Raw genomic sequence first — 24314 nt, forward strand, 5'->3', positions numbered from 1 at the left:
AATATGATGGGGGTGATTTGGTGCGGTAGTGTTGGGATGGTTTTCCATGCGTGTGCAGATGGTATGAAGAAGACACATGGTTAGATTGTGGAACTTCTTTCCATAGGGATATGCTGAGATCATAAATGTAGCAAGATCCAAAAAGAGATAGGGTATGAATAATGTACAGAGTTATTATGATTAATTATGATATTACTGGAAGGGATATTAAGTATCATGTCTACTGTGACATTCTTGAATCTTCTTCTGAACATCTGTTCCTGGTCACTGTCAGAAATGGGATAGCGAATTTAGATGGCAGGTCTGTGTCAGCATGGCTATTTTTATGGATCTGTAACACAGACAATGGCATTAAAAGAAGAGAGCAGTGTTCTTCAGTAGCATTCTTTTCCCAGAGATCTCGAAATATTTTGTGTACATTAATATAAAAACCTCTGCAATACATCTGCCCATTTATTTTCTTCAAATTACAGAAGATTATTACTATCAAGCATCCATTAAACACCAATCCACTTCTAGTCTTGGTGCTTAAGATACAATTATAGAAAGTCCAAGACTCAAAAGGCTTAAATATAAAAATAAAAATCTGGAAATACTACTTCTTCTTTTATTATTATTTATTTTTTATTACATTTAGGTGAGATTAAGGCCTTGCCATTCTTGGTTCTGTATAAATGTTAGAGATGGTCAGAAAAAAAAAAAGTCACCCAGTAAATTCCAAATTTCAACATTTGTTTTAAACCCAAAATAGGCCATAAAGTTGAAATGTCAACATTTTTGTGAAAGGAAAAAATCATAAAATATTTAAATGCAGAAATATCTAAACATTTCATTTTGTCCTTTTTTATTGAAACAAACCATGCTTTTGAAGTGTCAATTTCATTGTCAATCAATATTTTGATCTAAATTATATTGAGATGAGTAGTTTTGTCATGTTGAGAGGTCAAATTGAAATGAAATTTTTGTTTAGATTTTCCCAATGAGAAAATCAAACATTTTACTTCAAAATTCAGATTTTCCAGAACAAAAACCAAAAAAAACCCAAAAATCAAAACAAAACAATCTATCATGGTAATACCAACCTTAGAAATTTGATAAAGAAAATCATGGTAAAAATGTTGACCAGAACTAACAAAGACAGACATGGTTTCTTCATGTAAATAGTCCCACTGTTCAGCTATCTCTATTTATTTTGTGTGAAGAATCTGAAAGAAGAAATTGTCCCTGTGAAAATGGAAGCAGAGGGTGGTGTCTTTCTTAAATGGGGCAGAGAGTGCATGCAATCAATACTAGAATGGGATGGGAAGAGAGATGGAAGTGGGCATATGTATGGAATTGTGACTGAACACACTAGCCAGGGAATGAAAAGATCAGGATTCTGTGTACTGTTCTCCACAGACTTTCTGGCTGACTTTGGACATGAGGCTGGGACTAAGTTATTCTCATCCAAAAGAAGTTGGGCAGCTGATTCCCCTAGACTCTTTTGAATAGCTCTACATATTGGTTGACTCTTCATTTACCCCAGACCATAGCTCTATAAGCCAAACATTGGCAATGGACGAATTTAAAGTCATATCTTTGACAGATCCTCAGCTGGCATGTATCGGAGTAGCCCAGTTTATTTCAGTGGAGCTATGCTGCTATTCGCCAGCTGGAGTTCTGTATATAAAGGTTCCTTGAGTGTTCCACTGCCAATTCAGCAAGGAGGGTGGGCTCCTCGGCTGGTCTCCACTCTTCCTGGTCCCTTTCCTTGAGCATTTCTCTCAGAGTTGTGAAATGGCCACAATATCACTAACAAAAACGGTTCATTGGAAAAAAAGCAATATCGGAGCCCACACAAGCAAACAAGCAACAGATAAAGAAACTGAAACACAGGTTGGAAGCCCTAAGGGCATAGTGTCAGGAGTAAGGAAAGCAGTAAGTGCAGGCATGAATCCCTGGGACAATACTTAAAACGGTGAAATGTGAGTTGATAAAGGTGTCATTTTGGGAAATAAACAAGTGATTTAAAGAAAGAGAGTGAAAAGTTAACTCTACAGAGGTTGGAGAGAATTAAGCAGTTAAACTTTGTGAAAATCTTAAAAGGACCATGTTAAAAAGAGAGAATTCTTGGTTTCTTTGCAGCCATTCTGAAGGGAAAATGGACCCTTTTCCAAAAGAATGCCTGTAAATAATCCAAATAAAGAGACTATCTGATTGCTATCATTTGACTATGGACAATTTAGTCAAATTCACTAAAAAAAACATGAGGGGGTTCTATTGTGCCTTGCATGGTGCTCACATTATCTGGGTGTTATTAGCAGAGAGCTGTGCTAATAAACAGAGTGGTCTGATAAACTGTGAGTCCTGAGTCTAACTTTGACAAAACTCATCTCTTAGTTGTCACATAGACATTCTGCCACCCAAAGAGAGGTATCTGAAGATGCTTAAATGCCACTGACACAAGACTGATCATACATGTGTCCTCTTCAGATATAGTCCCTCCTGCTGTCAACCAGCTACCCAGATATATACAACTATTCACGCATTCAATGTCATTGCCATCTACATTCACACCACCAGGACATTCATTTCTGTTTTATTGGAGGCATGGATGATTTTATTTTTATCATCATAGATAAAACACTTTTTTTCAGCTCATGGTCAGTAGTCTCTCCAAGTAAGGCGATATCATCCTCGTATTTAAGATCCAATCAAAATGAATCTTTAAATAGTACACCTCTACCTGGGTCACAATCAATCTTGTCGTCCGATAGTCTATTATAACATTAAATACCAAATTTTGGAGAAACATACCTAATGCACCCCTGATTCTACAGAAAATCTGTCTGTAATACAATCGCTGACCCTCGCACAAGTCAGTGTACCATAGTACTCAGGAGCACCGGCAGCCTTTTTGGGGCCCTAGGCGGCAGAAGCTCCCGCTCCCAAGAGTGGCGCCCCCAACACATGCAGCAGAAGGTCTCTCCCCAGAAATAACACCCACAAGAGTGGCGGCAGAACATCCGGCCGCCACAGTCGCCGCCCCCCAAATATCAGTGCCCTATGCGACCCCCTAGGTCACCTAATGGGTTGTGCAGGCCCTGATAGACGTATTCCTCTATGTGGCACACTAAGCTCTCATACATCCCACAATGGTGAAGCCATATCCACAGCACTGATTGATGCAATGAGTCAAAACCAGCGACAAAGTCTATAAACATGATGGTAACATCCTTTGATCACTCTAAGAGCTTTTCAGTAACATTCTATCAAGCGTGACACCTGGGTTTTCTCTTTAGTAATTATAAAGATTGTTTCAGGATCTGTCACTACTATCGTGCTTTTTATACCACATAATGGAATGTTAGTCCATTATGTGGTATGATAGTCTATAAGGTGCCACAGGACTCTTTGCTGCTATAATGGAATGTGTATTTCACCCAACAGGTTTATCTAGGAACTAGAACCTACGTCCCTCAGGGAAGAGGGAGGAAGCCCTTTCCAACAGTTGTGTAACAATTTACACTTAATGTGTCTACAAGTCAGCTAGGGGTGTGATTCACAGCTTATGCAGACTCACTCATTGTAGCTCTCATTGAGATAACTCAATCAAAATAGTAATGTAGCTGCTGTAGTACAGGCAGTGGCACGTGTTGGCATGTCAAGTACATACTCATGAGGTTCAGGCATGTTTCTACTGAGTGAAACTACTCTGTGCCTCTGCTCACTGCTGTCCATGATACTACTACTACACTGCTAATTTTGGAGTGCTAGCTCGATGAACTGGGAATCCCACCTCTAGCTCATAGTATAGACGCAGCCTTAATGAACATTGCGAGTCAATGTGTTAAAGGCTGTAGCATGCTGCCTTTGGGACACTGGAAACAGTTTGAACAGGCTGGGTCACACTGAGGAAACCACACTGAGAGTCGTACGGACACACAGGAGAATCTGGGCAGGCCAAGAGAATGCAAATCAGACAGGTTATATTCTTGTAATTTAAGAGCAAAGCCAAATTAATTTAGCTTTTAGCATAGTATGAGATTATATAACATTAAGTATGTGTGCAGGGCTCTGGCAGGAGCTGTCCTACCCAGGGGTTTTCTTGTGGTTTCAAGGTCATTATATCACAGCTCAAACCAAAATCATCTCCTGACCCTCTGTCATTGATTTCTCCAGTATGGTTCTTTTAAGAGACCTTGACTAGGTAATCAGACAGACAATGAGTATCTGCTCAAAGTGTAGCTTCAAAATATTGCCTTTTAGGTGGATCCACTCCCAAGAATTTCCTTGTAAATCCACCTCACACGTATTATCCCAAAAAGTCCTTTGAAGTCCCCAATATCGCCCAGCAATTGCATTATTCATGCCTTCCTCCTAAAGAAGCACCATGCAATCCTACAGAAGAACATAAACATTTGCATTTTTAATGCAATGAAGTCAAAGTATGTGAAACTTAATTCAGTAAAATTTGTTCAAGGATCTTTTCATATCTGCAGTATAGTAATCTAGTGCCTGAACCTCTTGCTACACTTACTTAACTCAAATTTTCTTCTAACCGTATTCCCATCTATATGAGGTTAGTTCTTCCCATCCTTATTCTCCATTCCAGTCTATCTTGAATGCTATTATTTGGAAACTCTGCAGCTAATCCTGTCCTTTAGTATGACATACATACATCTAGTTCTGGATATGCCAATCCTTCTCTTTCCCTCCACTTCTAAGTTGAACTCCCTGTTTCCTATATATTCTTCCGATTTTCTTTTCACATGGCCAAACCATCTATGCCTCAATTCCATCAACTTTTCTATAACTGATACTAACTTCACATTTCCCCTACTTCATTAGTTCCAAACATGGTCCATCCATGGAACACCAAATATCCATCTCTACATTTCCATTTCCATGGTATTTAAGATCTGCTCCTGTCTCTTCTTCATGGTCCAGAATTCAGAGCCCTGTGAAAGTTCAGGCCTAATTAACATCTTGCAGATCTCACTTTTCAGTGTGGTAGGTTTAGTGAAAATACAAATGCTCATATAAATAGGCATACAATGCAAAATCCAGCAAGAACATTACTCCTATGAAGATGTTGTAAACATGAATATTGTTATTGAAATTACACTTGAGTACCAACTCCTAGCACAAGGGTGAATGTATCTGCAGGGTTGAGATCATGCATAATGTTGATTAGATTCAGTCCTGCCAGTGGTCTATAAGTGGAATTCTTCTAAGCCTCAGCTGGAGGTCTGAATGCAGACAGGCTGTAGGGGTATGTCCATTTAGTCTAAACATTCAAGTGCATGCAGTATCATTTCTCTAGAGAAGAAGAGATTCATAAAAACATAATAGAGAAATGAAGAAGCCCACTCAGTGGATACCTCCTCCCTTTCTTTCTGTAGGATTTTCACAAGGTGAGGTTGATGGTTTGGTGAACCACTGTTGGGAGGGTGTTCCATGCATGTGCTGATGGCAAGAAGTAGAAACATAATTAGACAGTGGAAATTCTTGCCACATTTACACTTTGAAGACCAAAAAATGTAGCAATATTCAGATAATGTTTGGATAAGACAAATATCCAGGGTTATTATAATTAATTATGACAACATATTTTAAGGGATATTAAACATCATGTTTCAGGGATTACGCCATATAACCCAGTCACTGCCCCACATTAAACAGTTTTAAACAAGGTTTATAGTTCACTTTGCAAAGACCTCAGTCTGTTTAGTACCTTGGCAAACACACCATTACAAATCTCTTTTTATAACCTTTTATTAAAGACATGAAGTAAAAATTCATTTGAACTGTAAAATATTAAATCAGGCTTGCATTTTAACAGCATCTCTTGTTCCCTTTTTTTTTTTTTTGAGCTGGAGACAGTTTTTAAAAAACAATTAGGTAAGTTCATGGAGGATAGGTCATCAATGGCTATTAGTCCAGCAGGCCAGAGAGGCAACCCCCTGTTCTGGGTGTCCCTAAACCTCTGACTGCCGGAAGCTGGGACTGTGTGACAGGGGATGTATCATCAATAATTGTCTGTTCTGTTCATTCTCTTTGAAGAATCTGGCACTGGCTATTGGCAGAAAGATGATAGTGGGCTAGATGGACCGTTGGTCGGACCTGGAATTGTTTTTCATTTGTTCTTATGTTCTAACATGATAATAGGTGGTTCTCTAGTCAATGAGAGATGCTGAGGAGTGGGGTGTGTTTTAAGCCCTGCCGCTGTCAAAGAGTTCAGTCCCCATATCCCTGTGAAGGAGACAAATCCTTTTGCTTGTCATTCTCAGCTAGGGACTCTCTAAACCCACCTAAGTTTTTTTTTTTTACATGAAACTGGGAATGAAGGAGGGAGAAGAAGGAATTAGAAGGAGGAGACTGCTCATAACTTTTATCCCAATGGTGAAGGTAGTCACCTGGAATGTGAGAGAGCCCCACTTCAAGTGCCTGATAAAGAGACAGGATTTAAATAGGGGAACTCTCCCGACCCCTGTGGATGCCCTAACCGCTAGGATACACTCATGTGGGCCTCTCTCTAACTCTCGTGTTCATGCCTAAATTCCCTGGGGAGTAAACCCATTGGCTCCAATGATTATCATGTTATCCTTATTAATTATTATTGAAAATCCTTGACATTTTAGTAGGATAGAATAAGATAACTGATACTAAATGGAGTTTCAATAAATTAGTCAAAAATACAAAATAAGAGAGATTAATAGATTAAGAGAGATTATTTTTTTATAGATTTGGCCAGAATCTCAGCTGGCATAAATTGGCCATAGATCCCCTGAAGTCAGTGGGCCATATTAAATAGATATGGAGATAGAGGAAAGGAAGAAATGTGTGACTGACTGTAAGGGTACGGACTCACCTCTGTGGCGCCTCCTGCTGGTCACTTATGGGAATTAGCTCATTCCAGCTAGGAGTGCCCTCTGCAAGCCCGTGATCCGCCTGTCCTCTTGGCCCCCGTGTCCCTCCCTGGACCCCAGTGCCCTTTTAACTGGGGTGCTGCCCCCTGGCAGTACCCCACCAATCTAGTCTTCCCTTCCAGGGGAACCCTCAACCCACTATCCCCACTTTGCCTCAATATATGGCTACTGCCCAGTGTCCATCTAGCCCCTGTTCACTGGGGCAGACTGCAGTATCAGCCACTCGTCATAAGCAAAGGGGTTTGTACCTGCTGCCTTTGCCTACCCCTGTGCTGCCCCCTATAATGCCTAGTACCTCTTGGCCTTAACCTAAGCCACAGCTTGGGGCTTTCCAGGCAGGAGCTGCCCAGCTCCGCTCCCTTTCCCCAGCCCTGTTCCACTCTGGTACCCTATGTATAGCTCCCTGCAGCCAGGCCCTTCTCCCTCTACAGGCTGAGGGAGACTGGCTGGGCTTCTGGCTCACTGCCTCTTATAGGAGCCAGCTGGGCCTGACTGGGACCTGGCCACAGCTGAGCCTCCTTTCTCCCTATCAGCCCAGACTTTCTGCCCCAGCCACAGTCCTCTTCTTGGCTGTTTAAAGCCCCGAAGTGCAGGAGTGGGTAACCACCCCGCTACACTGACACTACAGAGCACTCACTCTGGATTTAGGAGACCCAAGATTCAGTACCCAGTGCTCCAGTGGTTCTTGTATAACTGAGAATCTGGCCTGCTGACTTCAATGGAGCCACACTCATTTAGACCAACGGAGGTTTTGTCTCAATGTGTCCATCAGTTACCTGAGCTGAGAATTTCCTAAACACCAGTTATCCACAGTTCTATGCTCTGATGTAAAAATATGTAATTTAATTTATTTAACATCATCAACATTACTTGAGAAACTTTAATTTCTCCAACATTTGCCTTAGAGCTGTTTTCACCTCCTTGTTTTTCAGGCTGTAGATGATGGGGTTTAACATGGGGGTCAAGATGCTGTACTGGATGCAGAACATTTCATCCAGCAGCACAGAAGAGACTGAGCTGGGTTTTGTGTACTGGAGAAAAGCTGTCAGGTACAACAAGCTGACCACAATAAGGTGGGAGCTGCAGGTGGAGAAGGCTTTATTCCTGCCCTCAGCAGAGCGTATCCTCAGAACGGTGGAGATGATGTGAATGTAGGAGATCAGTGTGAGGAGGAAGGAGATTGAGACAAATGTCAGAACAGAAGTATGAAGCACCACTTCAGTGGTGAGGGTTTCAGTGCAGGACAGTCGTAATAGAGGAGGGAGCTCACAGCTGAAATGGCTGATTTGATTGGATCCACAAAAATGCAACTTGAGGGCAAAAACAGTGTTTAGCAGGGCATAGAAGATGCCTATTGCCCATGCTCCATTCACCAGCTGAACACAGATCCTTGTGCTCATTGTTTCCATGTAATGCAACGGGTCACAGATGGCAGCATAGCGGTCATAAGCCATGGCTGAGAGAATGAAAGCTTCAGTAGCAGCTGAGAGGAAAATGAAGAACATCTGAGCTATGCAGCCAATGACAGAAATAGTTTTGCTCTCTGCTAGGAAGTTCATCAGCATATTAGGCACTGTGACTGAGGAATAACAAATATCAACAAAGGATACATGGAAAAGGAAGAAGTACATAGGGATGTGAAGGTGAGAATCAGCTCTTATCACCACCATGATCACTATGTTACCACCCAGAGTGATTAGGTGAATAACTAAAAACACCGACAAAAGGAAAATCTACATCTGTGGGTCACTGGAAAGTCCCAGGAAGATAAATTCAGTCACTGTGGTTTGATTTTTCATTGCCATTTATTCAGGAAATCTGTGACCTGAAAGACCAGACAAAAATGAAATTAACACTTATTATGAAAATAAATTGAAATAGTATGTGGAGATTATCTGTTCCAGAGGATGAATGTAAGGAGAGTCCTATTTCATTCTGTAAAATGTGTGTTTTAACTATACTAAATTTAGAGAGAGAGGCATGTGAGATGGTATTTGTGTGTTTTAAATAGACAAAATAAGCTGGATACACAAAAGGACTTGGGCATCTAATTGCCCCTTTAGATGCCTAAAACCAAGAATCACGTCCTACTTGTATTCACAAATTCCTTGCTCAGCTTTGACTAAGCGATAGTCTGACGTGGGGCTCCCTCAGTCTCTCCTCTTGAAGCTGTTCCTGTATGGATTAATCATAAAAGAGGCAGTGCAGGGTTACTGGATATTTGCTCATCTGCATGCAGAGTGAGTGTACTAACCACAAGGCTATTGAAGAATTTATTTTTTCTCTGCACTCTGGCCTTATGACTTCAATAGAGCTACAGCTGTGTCACACCAGCATGGGATCTGGCAGATTGGCTGCAGTGAAACTATGGCCAATTGACAATTGCTGGACATCTGGCCAAATCTATATAAATAATCTCCACCTCCATTACAGTCTGTCAGTTGTTCTAGAATATTTTGTTGAAAACACTATTTAATAACCGCAGTATATAATTGGATTCTTACCTATTAAAATTATTAGGATTTTTCAAGAAGAAGAAGAAGAAGAATAGAATTATAGAACTGGAAGGAACAGCAAGAGGTCATCTAGTCCAGTCCCCTGAACTCATGGCAGGACTAAGTTTAATCTAGACCATCCCTGGCAGGTGTTAGTCCAACCTGCTCTTAAAAATCTCCAATGATGGAGATTCCACTAACTCCCTAAGCAATATATTCCAGTGCTTAACCATTCTGACAGGAAGTTTTTCCAGTCTAAACTGACGTTGCTGCATTTAAACCCATTGGTTCTTGTCCTATTCTCAGAGGTTAAGAAGAACAAATTTTTCCATCCTCCTCGTTTTATGTGCTTGAAAACTGTTATCATGTCCCCACTCTGTCTTTTCTTCTCTAGACTAAACAAGCCATTTTTTTAAATCTTCCCTCATAGGTCATGTTTTCTAGACCTTTAATAATTTTTGTTGCTCTTCTCTGCACTTTTTCCAGTTTCTTCACATCTTTACTGAAATGTGGCACCCAGAACTGGACACAATAGTCCAATTGAGGCCTAATCAGAACAGAGTAGAGTGGAAGAATTACTTCTCGTGTCTTGCTTACAACAATCTTGCTAATACATCCCAGAAGGATGTTTGCTTTTTTTGCAACAGTGTTACACTGTGGACTCATATTTAGCTTGTGGTCCACTTTGACACCCAGATCCCTTTCTGCAGTTCTCCTTCCTAGGCAATCCTTTCCCATTTTGTATGTGTGCAACTGAATGTTTATTCCTAAGTGGAGTACTTTGCATTTGTCCTTATTGAATTTCATCGTATTTACTTCAGACCATCTCTCCAGTCAGTCCAGATCATGTTGAATTATAATCCTATCCTCCAAAGTTCTTCCAAGCCCTCCCAGCTTGGTATCATATGCAAATGTTATAAGTGTACTCTCTATGCATTATCTAAATCACTGATGAAGATATTGAACAGAACCAGACCAAGAACTGATCCCTTCAGGACCCCACTCATTATGCCCTTCCAACATGACTGTGAACCACTGACAAATACTCTCTGGGAACTGTTTTCCAACCAGCTATGCACTCACCTTATAGTAGCTCCATCTAGGTTGTATTTTTTAAGTTTATGAGAAGGCCATGAGATGCTATCAAGAAGAAATGAATGTGACCATCAAACATTATCTCGACATAGTGACATAATTTTGAGAAGAGGGGCCTGATAGAAAATTAATGGAACTTTTCCTCCAAAGTCACTTAAATTCCTACTCAGTGGGATTTTTGACTCCATTTTCTGCATGTCTGAATATCAGACTGTACTTACAGTAGAGAAATTATCCTGCCCTTCTGGAAGTGAATGACATCAGTTATTAATGGAAAAGGGAATAAAATCAATGTTCTCTCAAATCTCAAAATTATGTTTGTCCCCATACAACCCTAGAGGGAAACTAAAAATTTCCTCCATTATCAGTTCATGAGACAAATGCCTAAGTGCGAGCGTGCACACACACACGCACACACACCTGCTCTCAGCTATCTCAGTGCTGCCTTAAGAAAGACAGAGAAAGAGAGAGCTGGGTGATTCAAGCAAATTGGTTTCACCAGCCATGGCCCCTGTGCTGTAGCTTAGTCTGTGTGAGCAGACTGCTGTAGCCAGGTAAAAGTCAATGGGACTCTGCAGAGACCCACCCCTAGATAAGAGAGACAGAATCCGGTCCTTTGAAATGAAAAGGATACAAAAATTAAAAAGGAATAAAAATATGAATCAACTCACCTGCCTTTTAAGCACAGATCATAAATATGGTGAGATCATTCTGACCTGTGATTTCCTCTTTTCTTAGTCTATCATCCTCCTTATCAGTTTGTCTATCTAGTCTGTCTGTCTCTGGAATACAGCATCCAAGCAGATCCAATATTCTTTACCTGGAACAGTGAAACACCTCAAGGTGTGTTGGGGAGTGAAGCAAAGATCTTTTCTCTAGCTGACTCCAAGACTAGGAGCTGATTCTTGAGAGTTGTTTAAATGCTGTCTTGCTCCCCCTGGGACATTCCCTGGAGTTCACTCTCTGTAACAAGCTCCCAGTAACATTGTGCTACAGTACCTAAAAATGAGAGCACTGAGGCTTGGGTTATCATATGCATCCAAGTGATTTAGGTACCCAATCTCAGTGACAGTCAATTAAAAAGGCATGTCCTTAGGCTGAGATTCTCAAAGCAGCTGAAGGAGTTAGATGCACAAACAGCAGCACATTTCCTCTCCCTTAGACTCCTTTGAAGGTCCTAGTCTTAATGTATAATTACCACAAATGCGGTAGAGGAGAAAGAATGGGAACTGGCCAGCCATCCTTAAAAAATCACCAGTGGCTGGAAGCACAGGTTAAGGGATGAGAAAGCAGCTAATAGCCTGTATAAGATGGCAGGAAAGAACAGGAGATGAGATGAAGGAGGAGCTTTTCCAAATACATCTGGGTAAAATTTTTCAGACAAGTAGTTTATTCACTGAAAAATGCAGTTTGGTTGACCCAATACTATTTGTGAATTAAAAAAAAAAGCCAAAGTGTTTCATCCAGGGCAAAACAAACAAACAAAAAAGCCAACTAAAGTCACGAAGCAGCACAGGGCATCTTAGTACGTCCCCAGTACCTTTAAGCTAGTGGTTAGAGAACTGTCCTGGGTCATGGGAGATCGTCATGCAATTCCTTCTCTGTCTGATGTGGAACAGAGATTTGAATTTAGCTCTCTTATCTCTCAGAAAAGTGCTGTAATCTCTGTACCATAGGCCCTGCTGGAAAGCTAAGCCTAAGTAATTGTAATAACCGAAGGCTGGGAACTAGAACAGGCCGGACTTTGACAGAATAGCAATGCACCAGGTAAGCATATTGCTGACCATAGAGGACGGTGAAAAAGACGTAGATCTCTCAAGTAACTATGTAAATACATTCTTAAGAGATGGTACAAGAGGACACTGACCCCTCATAAGATAAGATTGGGATCACAGGATAATGACTGATGATGTTTGTTCTAACTAGCAGGTACCAGGATAAGGATGGTAACTAACAGCATCTGGAATGTAATATGTACCTTTTTTGTATCAGTGAATAGAAGCAGAAGTCCAACGAGGGGCATCTTTGTATTGGTCAAGGGAACAGGACCCTGGTGTCCCATCTTGTAACAGAAATACATGTCTTAGTGTCCCTGTGACCCATTGGACAGGGAGCTAATACTGTGCTTTGCTGACAATAAACCTCGCTGAGGGCCTTAGCCACCAAACCGAGCCTGTGGTCTTTCCTTAGGAAAAACATCAAGGTCTGCTGAATCACTAAGCTGCATTCCCTGCTCATGAAGCTGGCATCAGAGCTCCAAGCACTGAACAGCCTTAACAACTCTCCTCAGCCCTAACAACTTGGTCTATAAGGTATTTTGGGACAGGGCTTTCTCAGTGTCTCTGAGGCTGGTTTGCTTCATAAAGTCAGCAGCACATCAGCAGCAGCAGAAACACATGGCTCTAACGCAGCCATGGTGACATGTGGAATGGATTTCCATCTTGAATGGTCCATTCCAAGTCTTATTCCTTTCACAAGGGTCAGGATGGGATGATTTAGGTTTCTTATATCCCACAAATTGCATCTTTCAATATCATTCATGGTTGCACTGGCGCTCTACTTCCTTCTACCTCAACTCTTTAAACCTTCTGTAAAAGCATACGGCCTCCTGAACATTGCATATACTCCCACCATTGCAGTTGTCTTCTTTTCAATTAATGCAAAACTGCAATTTACTGGGATTATTTAAGTATCTCCCTGTTTGTGACAAAATTGAATCAATGGATGTCAAGGATATGTCATAACTTTTGACACTGAAAACTGTTTAATTTCTTCTCCTCAGCTGTTTTTAATGAATATGTTTCTGCTCCATATAACAGAATTGTCATCATTACCATATTGAATACTTGCCTCTTAGTTATCAAATAGACATTGTGCCTCCCAATACCACTTCTTCTTTAATTATTATTTTTTTTCTATTACAGTTAACTGAGATTAAGGCCTTGTCATGCTTTGTTCTGTACAAATGTTAGAGATGATCAGAAAAAGAAATTTCCATCACTCAGTAAATTCCATATTTCAGCATTTGTTTTAAACCCAAAATAAGCCAGAAAGTTAAAATGTCAATGTTCTTGTGAAAGGAAAAATCATAAAATATTTGAAAGCAGAAATATCTAAACATTTCATTTTATCTTTTTTGACTGAAACAAGCCAGCTTTTTGAAGTGTCAGTTTCATTCTCAATCAATATTTTGATTTAAAATGACATTGAGATGAGTAATTTTGTCATTTTAAATAGAAATGTCAACTCAATTTTTTTTAATTTCATGTTGACATTTTGAAAGGAAATCTATTATTTCATTTTGAGAGGTCAAATTGAAATAACATTTTTGTTTAGATTTTCCCAATGCAAAAGTCAAATATTTTACTTCAAAATTCAGATTATCCAGGGGAAAAAAACAATTACCCCCCCCCCAAAAAAACATTCTAACATGGTGAAATCACATTTTGAAATTGGAAAAACAATCATGGTAAAAATGTTGACTAGAACTAACAAACTTAAAAGTACCCATGATTGCTGCCATGAAGAATTGACAGCATGACAGAGTGATGCTTAGTAAGCTGGATAGCCTGAAAAAAATGAAGAGTAGGGTAGCTAAATAGAGCTACTTTTTATTTAGTAAGCAGATTGTGGAAGTTTTGAATTTGGATAACAAAGATGGACATGTGATTTTTTTTGTTTTTTTTGTTTGTTTTGCTTTGTTTTTTTAATGAAAATAGTCCCATTGTTCAACTAGCTCTGTTTATTTTGTGTGAAGAATCTGAAAGAAATTTTCCCTTTGAAAATGAGAGCCTAGGGTGGTGTCTTTTTTAAATGGGACAGAGAGTGCATGCCATCAGTACTAGGATGGGATGAGAAGAGTGATGGAAGTGGACACATGTATGGAATTTTGGCTGAATACACTAGACAGGGAATGAAGAGATCAGGATTCCATATGTTGCTTGTCACAGACTTTCTGGCTGACCTTTGGCATGAGGCTGGGACTAAGTTTTTCCCCCAGAATAGGAGTTGGACACCTGAGTCTCCTAGACACTTTTGAATAGCTCAGCCTATTGGTTGACTCTTCATTGACCCCAGATCATAGCTTTATAATTCAAACATTGGCAAACAAAGTCATATCTTTTTTCATTGAGCCAAGATCCTCAGCTGGCAGGTATGAGACTAGCCCTGTTTATTTCAGTGGATCTACACTGTTTTTCACCAACTGGGGTTCTGCATATGAAGGTGAATTTCACTTGGGTACAGAGTAGCTGCACCACTTCCTACTATGTTTATGATGTCCCTGGACACTCAGCTATACACAGGGCTTTACAACTCGACAGTGAGAGAAATTTGAGAAAAACAAAATCACTTTAGAATATGAACTCTATGGTCAGAGCCCCATTTGACGTAAATCCATGTACCTACATTGACTTGATGGCACCACGTGGAGATCTTCATCTCTACATGCAGAGAAGGAGGCTGTGTTGGTGACAACTGACTTGCAGCTATTTCAAGATGCAGCACCTGAGCTAGTCTGATTCCAATATGAGTGACCTAACCACAGGGACATGGGAGATATTGACTTGGTTCTCTCTCAGTCTCTCCTGTTCAAGTCAAAGTCCCTTCATGAATCTAGCACAGCTCTGGATCACACCCATTGGCTCCAATGGAGCTATGTTGATATACATGTGCTGTAGATTTAGCTTAAGTATGTGTGCAGGGCTCAGGCAGGAGCTGTCCTTTAACTCCTACCCAGGGATTTTTCTGTAGTTTCCAGTTCATCATATCTCAGCTCAGACCAAGAATATCTCCTGCCTCTGTCAATCATTAATGTCTCCAGTTTGGCTCTTTAAAGAGACCTTGACTAGGTTACCAGCCAGACAATGGTATCCGCTGTGACAAAGTTCCTCCTCTATCTTGGTGGGTCCTGTGCTTATTGGTAGATTTGCTCCCCTCGGTGATCTTCCCCTCTGGTGGAACCCACAGTCTGGGTCAATTCCTCCTGGTCTGATCAAGAACTGGGAGGTTTGGGGGGAACCCAGGCCCGCCCTCTACTCCGTGTTCCAGCCCAGGGCCCTGTGGATTGCAGCTGTCTACAGTGCCTCCTATAACAGCTGCATGACAGCTAAAACTCCCTGGGCTACTTCCCCATGGCCTCCTCCAAACACCTTCTTTATCCTCACCACAGGACCTTCCTCCTGGTGTCTGATAACATTTGTACTCCTTAGTCCTCCAGCAGCACACCCTCTCACTCTCAGCTCCTTGCACCTCTTTCTCCCAGCTCCTCACACGCTCACCATAAACTGAAGTGAGTTCCTTTTTAAACCCAGGTGCCCTGATTAGCCTGCCTTGATTGGCTGCAGGTGTTCTAATCAGCCTGTCTGCCTTAATTGGTTCTAGCAGGTTCTTGATTCCTCTAGTGCCTCCCCTGCTCTGGTCACTCAGGGAACAGGAAACTACTCATCCAGTGACCAGTATATTTGCCCTCTACCAGACTCCTGTACCCCACTGGTCTGGGTCTGTCACACCGCTCAAAGTGTAGCTTCAAAATAATGCATTTTAGGTGGGTCATTTGCATAATCTTCATCCCCAAACAATTTAGTTGACAATCCACTTCACACATATTATCCCCAAAAGTCCTTTGAACTCCCCAATGTCTCCCGGCAATTGCATTATTCATGTCTTCCTCCTCATAGACTCATAGACTCATAGACTCATAGACTCTAGGACTGGAAGGGACCTCGAGAGGTCATCGAGTCCAGTCCCCTGCCCTCATGGCAGGACCAAATACTGTCTAGACCATCCCTGATAGACATTTATCTAACCTACTCTTAAATATCTCCAGAGATGGAGATTCCACAACTTCCCTAGGCAATCTATTCCAGTGTTTAACTACCCTGACAGTTAGGAACTTTTTCCTAATGTCCAACCTAAATCTCCCTTGCTGCAGTTTAAGCCCATTGCTTCTTGTTCTATCATTGGAGGCTAAGGTGAACAAGTTTTCTCCCTCCTCCTGATGACACCCTTTTAGATACCTGAAAACTGCTATCATGTCCCCTCTCAGTCTTCTCTTTTCCAAACTAAACAAACCCAATTCCTTCAGCCTTCCTTCATAGGTCATGTTCTCAAGACCTTTAATCATTCTTGTTGCTCTTCTCTGGACCCTCTCCAATTTCTCCACATCTTTCTTGAAATGCGGTGCCCAGAACTGGACACAATACTCCAGTTGGGGCCTAACCAGCGCAGAGTAAAGCGGAAGAATGACTTCTCGTGTCTTGTTTACAACACACCTGTTAATGCATCCCAGAATCACGTTTGCTTTTTTTGCAACAGTATCACACTGTTGACTCATATTAAGCTTGTGGTCCACTATGACCCCTAGATCTCTTTCTGCCATACTCCTTCCTAGACAGTCTCCTCCCATTCTGTATGTGTGAAACTGATTGTTCCTTCCTAAGTGGAGCACTTTGCATTTATCTTTATTGAACTTCATCCTGTTTACCTCAGACCATTTCTCCAACTTGTCCAGATCATTTTGAATTTTGACCCTGTCCTCCAAAGCAGTTGCAATCCCTCCCAGTTTGGTATCATCTGCAAACTTAATAAGCGTACTTTCTATGCCAACATCTAAATCGTTGATGAAGATATTGAACAGAACCGGTCCCAAAACAGAACCCTGCGGAACCCCACTTGTTATACCTTTCCAGCAGGATTGGGAGCCATTAACAACTACTCTCTGAGTACGGTTATCCAGCCAGTTATGCACCCACCTTATAGTAGCCCCATCTAAATTGTACTTTCCTAGCTTATCTATAAGAATATCATGCGAGACTGTATCAAATGCCTTACTGAAGTCTAGATATATCACATCCACCGCTTCTCCCTTATCCACAAGGCTCGTTATCCTATCAAAGAATGTTATCAGATTAGTTTGACATGATTTGTTCTTTACAAATCCATGCTGGCTATTCCCGATCACCTTACCACCTTCCAAGTGTTTGCAGATGATTTCTTTGATTACCTGCTCCATTATCTTCCCTGGCACAGAAGTTAAACTAACTGGTCTGTAGTTTCCTGGGTTGTTTTTATTTCCCTTTTTATAGATGGGCACTATATTTGCCCCCTTCCAGTCTTCTGGAATCTCCCCCGTCTCCCATGATTTCCCAAAGATAATAGCTAGAGGCTCAGATACCTCTTCTATTAACTCCTTCAGTATTCTAGGATGCATTTCATCAGGCCCTGGTGACTTGCAGGCATCTAACTTTTCTAAGTGATTTTTTACTTGCTCTTTGCTTATTTTCTCTTCTAAATCAACCCTCTTCCCGTAAGCATTCACTATACTAGACATTCCTTCAGACTTCTCAGTGAAGACCGAAACAAAGAAGTCATTAAGCATCTCTGCCATTTCCAAGTCTCCCGTTACTGTTACCCCCTCCTCATTGAGCAGTGGGCCTACCCTGTCCTTAGTCTTCCTCTTGCTTCGAATGTATTGATAAAAAGTCTTCTTGTTTCCCTTTATTCCCATAGCTAGTTTGAGTTCATTTTGTGCTTTTGCTTTTCTAATCTTGCCTCTGCATTCCTGTGTTATTTGCCTATATTCATCCTTCGTGATCTGCCCTAGTTTCCATTTTTTATATGACGCCTTTTTATTTTGTAGGTCACGCAAGATCTCAAGGGTAAGCCAAGGTGGTCTTTTGCCACATTTTCTATCTTTCCTAACCATTGGAATAACTTGCTTTTGGGCCCTTAATAGCGTCCCTTTGAAAAACTGCCAACTTTCCTCAGTTGTTTTTCCCCTCAGTCTTAATTCCCATGGGACCTTGCCTATCAGCTCTCTGAGCTTACCAAAATCCGCCTTCCTGAAATCCATTGTCTCTATTCTGCTGTACTCCCTTCTACCCTTCCTTAGAATTGCAAATTCTATGATTTCATGATCACTTTCACCCAAGCTTCCTTCTACTTTCAAATTCTCAACAAGTTCCTCCCTATTTGTTAAAATCAAGTCTAGAACAGCTTCCCCCCTAGTAGCTTTTTCAACTTTCTGAAATAAGAAGTTGTCTGCAATGCAGTCCAGGAACTTATTGGATAGTCTGTGCCCCGCGGTGTTATTGTCCCAACATATATCTGGATAGTTGAAGTCCCCCATCACCACCAAATCTTGGGCTTTGGATGATTTTGTTAGTTGTTTGAAAAAAGCCTCATCCACCTCTTCCGCCTGATTAGGTGGCCTGTAGTAGACTCCCAGCACGACATCACCTGTGTTTTTTACCCCTTTTAGCCTAACCCAGAGACTCTCCACCCTTCCGTCTCCTATGTCCATCTCCACCTCAGTCCAAGTGTGTACATTTTTAATATATAAGGCAACACCTCCTCCCTTTTTCCCCTGTCTATCCTTCCTGAGCAAACTATACCCATCCACACCAACATTCCAGTCGTGTGTATTATCCCACCAAGTTTCAGTAATGCCAATTATGTCATAGTTGTATTTGTTTATTAGCACTTCCAGTTCTTCCTGCTTATTACCCATACTTCTTGCATTTGTATAAAGGCATCTAAGATACTTGTTTGATTTTGCCTCCCAGCTTTGCCCTGACCCTCCTTCCTCTCTGCCATTATAGCCCGTGCTCCCTCCTGCTTCCAACCCATCTCCCAGGTCTTGTTCCCCACTTTCCTGTGGGCTTTGCTCACCTGTCCCCGTCGAACCTAGTTTAAAGCCCTCCTTACCAGGTTAGCCAGTCTGTGCGCGAATAAGGCCTTTCCTCTCTTCGAAAGGTGAACGCCATCTGTTCCTAGCAGTCCTTCCTCAAGTAGCATCCCGTGGTCGAGGAAGCCAAAGCCCTCCTGGCGACACCATCTTCGCAGCCAGGCATTCACCTCCACAATGCATCTGTCTCTGCCCGGACCCCTACCTTCAACAGGAAGAATCGAAGAGAATACCACCTGCGCTCCAAACTCCTTAACCCGTACTCCCAGAGCCCTGTAGTCACTCTTGATCTGCTCAGCATCACACCTCGCAGTATCATTTGTGCCCACATGGATGAGTAGCATGGGATAGTAGTCAGAAGGCCGGATAATCCTCGACAAAGCCTCTGTAACGTCTCGGATACGGGCCCCTGGCAGGCAGCATACCTCCCGGGATGAACGGTCAGGGCGACAGATGGGTGTCTCCGTCCCCCTCAGCAGAGAGTCTCCAACCACCACTACCATACGTTTCTTATCAGTGGTGGCAGCAGACCTCCCAGCCTTAGGGGTACGAGACTTCACCCCCTTAACTGTTGGGGGTGATTTCTTCTCTGCTGTATCTTTTACCACAACAGGAGGGTTCGCAGCAGCGGTGGAGCACTGCCTGCTGCTAGAAGTAACCAGCTGGCCGTGTCCACCCTGAGCCTCCTCCTCCACTGGTGTGTCAGGTACACCCTGAGGCATCTCCTCTTCCACTGCAGTGTCAGTAGTCCCGTCAACTGGGACAGCACCATCAGCTGTCTCCACATGGATACTGTCCAGGAATTGCTCATGGACATAGATGTTCCTCAGCCAGGCCACCTCCTCCTGTAGCTCTCCCACCTGCTGCCTGAGAGATTCCACCAGTAGGCACCTTTCACATTGGATGCCACCCCCAGCCTGGATATCAGTAAGTGGAAATTGCAAATTACAGTCTTTGCAAGCCCACACCAGAATCTGGGTAAAAGCATCCATGCTTTGGTGCTCTGTCTGGCTACAGGCGCAGGTGGAGGAGACAGAAGCAGTGCTGGCACAGGTGTTACGGGTCCTCCTCACCATTTTAAGCCTCCCTCTGTCAAAGTCTCAAATTCCTGTCTACAGCTCTCTGTCCGCTCCTCTTTGCTGTGAACAGAAGGGTTTTCGATGGGGCTCAGGTTATGGGTTCAAGGGACCAATGGGTCACAGATGAGACCAACAAGGGAGCCCCCTCCCTTCCTACTCCCCTTCCAAACTCCCTTGCAAAACTCCCTGTTAGCAGCTCCTGTTCGCTAAGCTCCCTGGTCACTTGTGCGCAGCTTTATAAAGCCCTGGCCTGAGTGAATGCCCCGCCCACTGGTTAAGGCTCAGCCAATTACCAGAGGCTTCTAGCTTTCAAACCTTCCTAGTAGCTCCACCTCCAACTGCCAGCTACAGCACACGGTCCTTCAAACAAACAGACCAAACAGACTGACAAACACAAGCTCAGCACACAGCAAGTAACCCCCAAACACACACACAAACCCAAACACTGCAGACAGTCACTTACCCCACAGATGCTGTCTGTGCTCCTCCTTCACCTGGAGAACTCCCTTGCAAAACTCCCTGTTAGCAGCTCCTGTTCGCTAAGCTCCTAAAGAAGTGCCATGCAATCCTACAGAAGTACATAAAGAGTTGCATTTTTAATACAATAAAGTGCAAGAATGTGAAACTTAATTCAATAAGGTTTCTTCAGGATGTTACAGGATCTTGTCATATCTGCAATATAGTTTTGCACTCTTGCTTTCTATATTGCACTGTTGCAAGATAGTGTCTGAACCTCCTGCTGCACTTACTTAACTCAAATCTTTTTCTAGCTTTACTCCCATCTGTATAGGGTTTGTTCTTCATATCCTTTTATTCATTCCAGTCTCTCTTGAAAGCCATTCCTTGGAAACTGTGCAGCTAATCATATCCATTAGTATGACATCCATCTCTCTAGTTCTGGGTCTACCAACCCTTCTCTTTCCCTCTACTTCTAAGTTTAACTCCCTGTTTCCTATATATTCTTCTGATTTTCTTTTCACATGGCTAAACCATCTATGCCTCAGTTCCCTCAGCTTTTCTGTAACTGGTACCACCTTCACATTTTCCCTACCTCATTAGTTCCAAACATGGTCCATCCTTTCTATTTTCATTTCCACTGTATTCAAGATCTGCTCCTGTCGTTTCCTCACTGTCCAGAATTCAGAGCCCTGTAAAAGTGCAGGCCTAACTAAGAATTTGGTAGGTTTAGTGAAAATACAAATGTTCATATAAATAGGAATATAATGTCCAATCCATAAAAAAAAACTTTACTCCTGTGAAGATGTTGTACACATGAATAATTTTTTTGAAATTATGTGTGAATCCGGACTCCTAGCATGAGTGTGAATCTGTCTGCAGGATAGGGATTGTGCATAATATCGATTAGATTCTGTCCTGTAGGTGATCTGTACATAGAAGTCTTCTAAGCCTCAATTGAAGTTCTGAATTCAGACAGGCTGTAGGGATATGTCCATTTAGCCTAAACATTCAAGTGCTTGCAGTATCATGCATATTGAGAAGAAGAGATTCACACAGGATTTTCATAAAGTGGGGGTGATGGTTTGGTGAACCACTGTTGGGAGGGTGTTCTATGCAGGTGCTGATGGCATGAAGAAGACAAATAATTAAACAGTGGATCTTCTTGCCACATTTAGACTTTGAAGACCAGAAATGTAGCAATATTCAGATAAGGTTTGGATAAAACAAATATTCAGATTTATTATAATTAAATTATGACAACATATTTTGAAGGGATATTTAACAACGTTTTAGGGATTAAGCCACATAACATAGTAACTGTCCCACATTAAACAATTTTAAACAAAGTTCAGAGTTCACTTTACAGAGACCTCAGTCTGCTTAGTACCTTGACAAACACACCATTATTTTTTTTTTTACATTTGTCATTAAAGACAAGGAAGTAAAAAGACATTTGAAATGTAAAATGTTAAATCAGGCTTCATTTTCATATTAACAATGGTTTTTAAAGAATTAGATAAATTCATGGAGGATAAGTCCATCAGTGGCTATTAGTCCAGGCCAGAGAGGCAACCCCATGTTCTGGGTGTCCCTAAACCTCTGACTGCCAGAAGCTGGGAGCGACAGGGGATATATCACTCGATAATTGTCTGCTCTGTTCATTTCATGTGAAGAATCTGGCACTGGCCACTGGCAGAAACAGGATACTGAGTGAGATGGTCCATTGGTCTGACCTGGGATGGTCTTTCATTTGTTCTTATGGTTTAACATGATGATAGGTGGTTCCCTAGTCAATGGGAGATAACAAGGAGAGGGGTGCGTTTTAAACCTTGCCGCTGTCAAAGAGTTCAGTCCCCATATTCCCAGTCACCTGGAATGTGGGAAGGCACCGCTTCAAAGGCCTGATAAAAGGGGCTCTCTCCGCACTCATGTGTGCGCCCTAACCACCGGGATACGCTCATGTGGGTCTCTCGCTAACTCTCCTGTTTAAGCCTAACTTTCTTTGTGGCTCTAACCCTCCTGAAGAGTAAACCTATTGGCTCCAATGAGAAATATATTATCATTATTAATTATTATTATTGAAAAATCCTTGAGATTTTAATAGGATAGAATAAGATAAATGCTATTAAATAGAGTTTCAGCAAATTAATCAAAAAGAATGAACAGAAATTAGTAGATGAAGAGATACTTTTTATACAGTTGGCCAGATCTTCAGCTGGTATAAATTGGCCATAGCTCCCCTGAAGTCAGTGAGCCAGATTAAAGAGTTATGGAGAGAAAGGGAGAAATATGTGAATGACTCTAAAGCCTACTGCTCAGAGCACTCATATGGATTTAGGAGACCCAAGATCCAATGACTCTTATACAGCTAGGAATCGGGCCCGCTAACTTCAGTGGAGCCATATTCATTTAGACCAACTGAGGTTTTGTCCCAGCGTGTCCATCAGTTACCTGAGCTCAGAATTTCCCAAACACAAGTTATCTACAATTCTATGCTCTGATGTAAACATAAGTCATTTATTTAAGATCATTGCCATTACTCAAGAAACTTCAATTTCCCCAACATTTGCCCTAGACCTGTTTTCACCTCCTTGTTTTTCAAGCTGTAGATAATAGGGTTTGTCACGAAGGTCAAGACGCTGTACTGGATGGAGAATATTTCACCCAGGACCACAGAAGAGACCGAACTGGATTTTGTGTACTGGAGAAAACCTGTCAGGTAAAATAAGCCAACCACAATCAGGTGGGAGCTGTGTCATAAACAGATAGTTTAAGGGTTAATGTCTCTCTTACCTGTAAAGGGTTAACAAATAGGGACCCCAAACACCTGACCAGAGGACCAATCAGGAGACAAGATAGTTTAAAATCTCGTGGGAGGGAAGCCTTTGTTTGTGGGTTTTGGGTTTGGCTTTGTTCTCTCTGAGTCCTGGACGGGCTAGAGGTGTAACCAGGTTTCTGCCAATCTCCCTGCTACAGTCTCTTATCTGTTCAGAATTGTAAGTAGAAAAGGCGGTCATAGTATTTTAATTTGTTTTCTTTTCATTTGCATATGTGTACTTGCTGGAAGTAGCTTAAATTGTGTTTCTGCTGGAGAAAGTTTCTTTCTATTGTTTATAAGTTGAAAGACCCTGTAACTTTTTACCATCTAAAGTGCAGAGATAAACCTGTTACTTTTTCTTTCTTTTTTTATTAAAAGCTTTGCTTTAAGACCTGTTTGAGTGTTTTCTCCTAGTTAAGGCTCAAGAAGCTTCAGTCTGTATTGCCTGAGGGAGGGAATGGTAAAGTTCCTCTTTGTGTTAGATTCACGGAGTTGAATCAGGTGATCTCCTAGTGTTCCCAGGGCGGGAAGGAGCTGGGGAGGAAGGAGGGAGGGGGAAGGAAATGGTTTATTCCGCTTTGTTGTGAGACTCAGGGAATTTGGGTGTTGGGACCCCCAGGGAAGGTTTTGGGGGAGACTAGAGTCGATCAGGTGCTCTACTCTAAGTCCTGATTGGTGGCAACCTGTCAGATCTAAGCTGGTAATTAAGTTTAGGGGAATTCATGCTAATACCCATATTTTGGACGCTAAGGTACAGAATTGGGAATTATA

The 24314-nt window shown here is 41.8% G+C and overlaps 1 protein-coding gene and 1 pseudogene across 1 annotated transcript in view; both read right to left on the reverse strand.

Moving 5' to 3' along the window:
* Positions 1–24314, reverse strand: part of LOC127032146 (olfactory receptor 1009-like) — a 64457-nt gene that overhangs the window by 37706 nt on the left and 2437 nt on the right. The gene's annotated exons all lie outside the window — the stretch shown is intronic.
* LOC127032530 (olfactory receptor 1009-like) lies at positions 7778–8716 on the reverse strand (annotated as a pseudogene).

The sequence above is a fragment of the Gopherus flavomarginatus genome, chromosome 12 (genome assembly GCF_025201925.1).
Source record: "Gopherus flavomarginatus isolate rGopFla2 chromosome 12, rGopFla2.mat.asm, whole genome shotgun sequence".
Lineage (NCBI taxonomy): Eukaryota > Metazoa > Chordata > Testudines > Testudinidae > Gopherus > Gopherus flavomarginatus.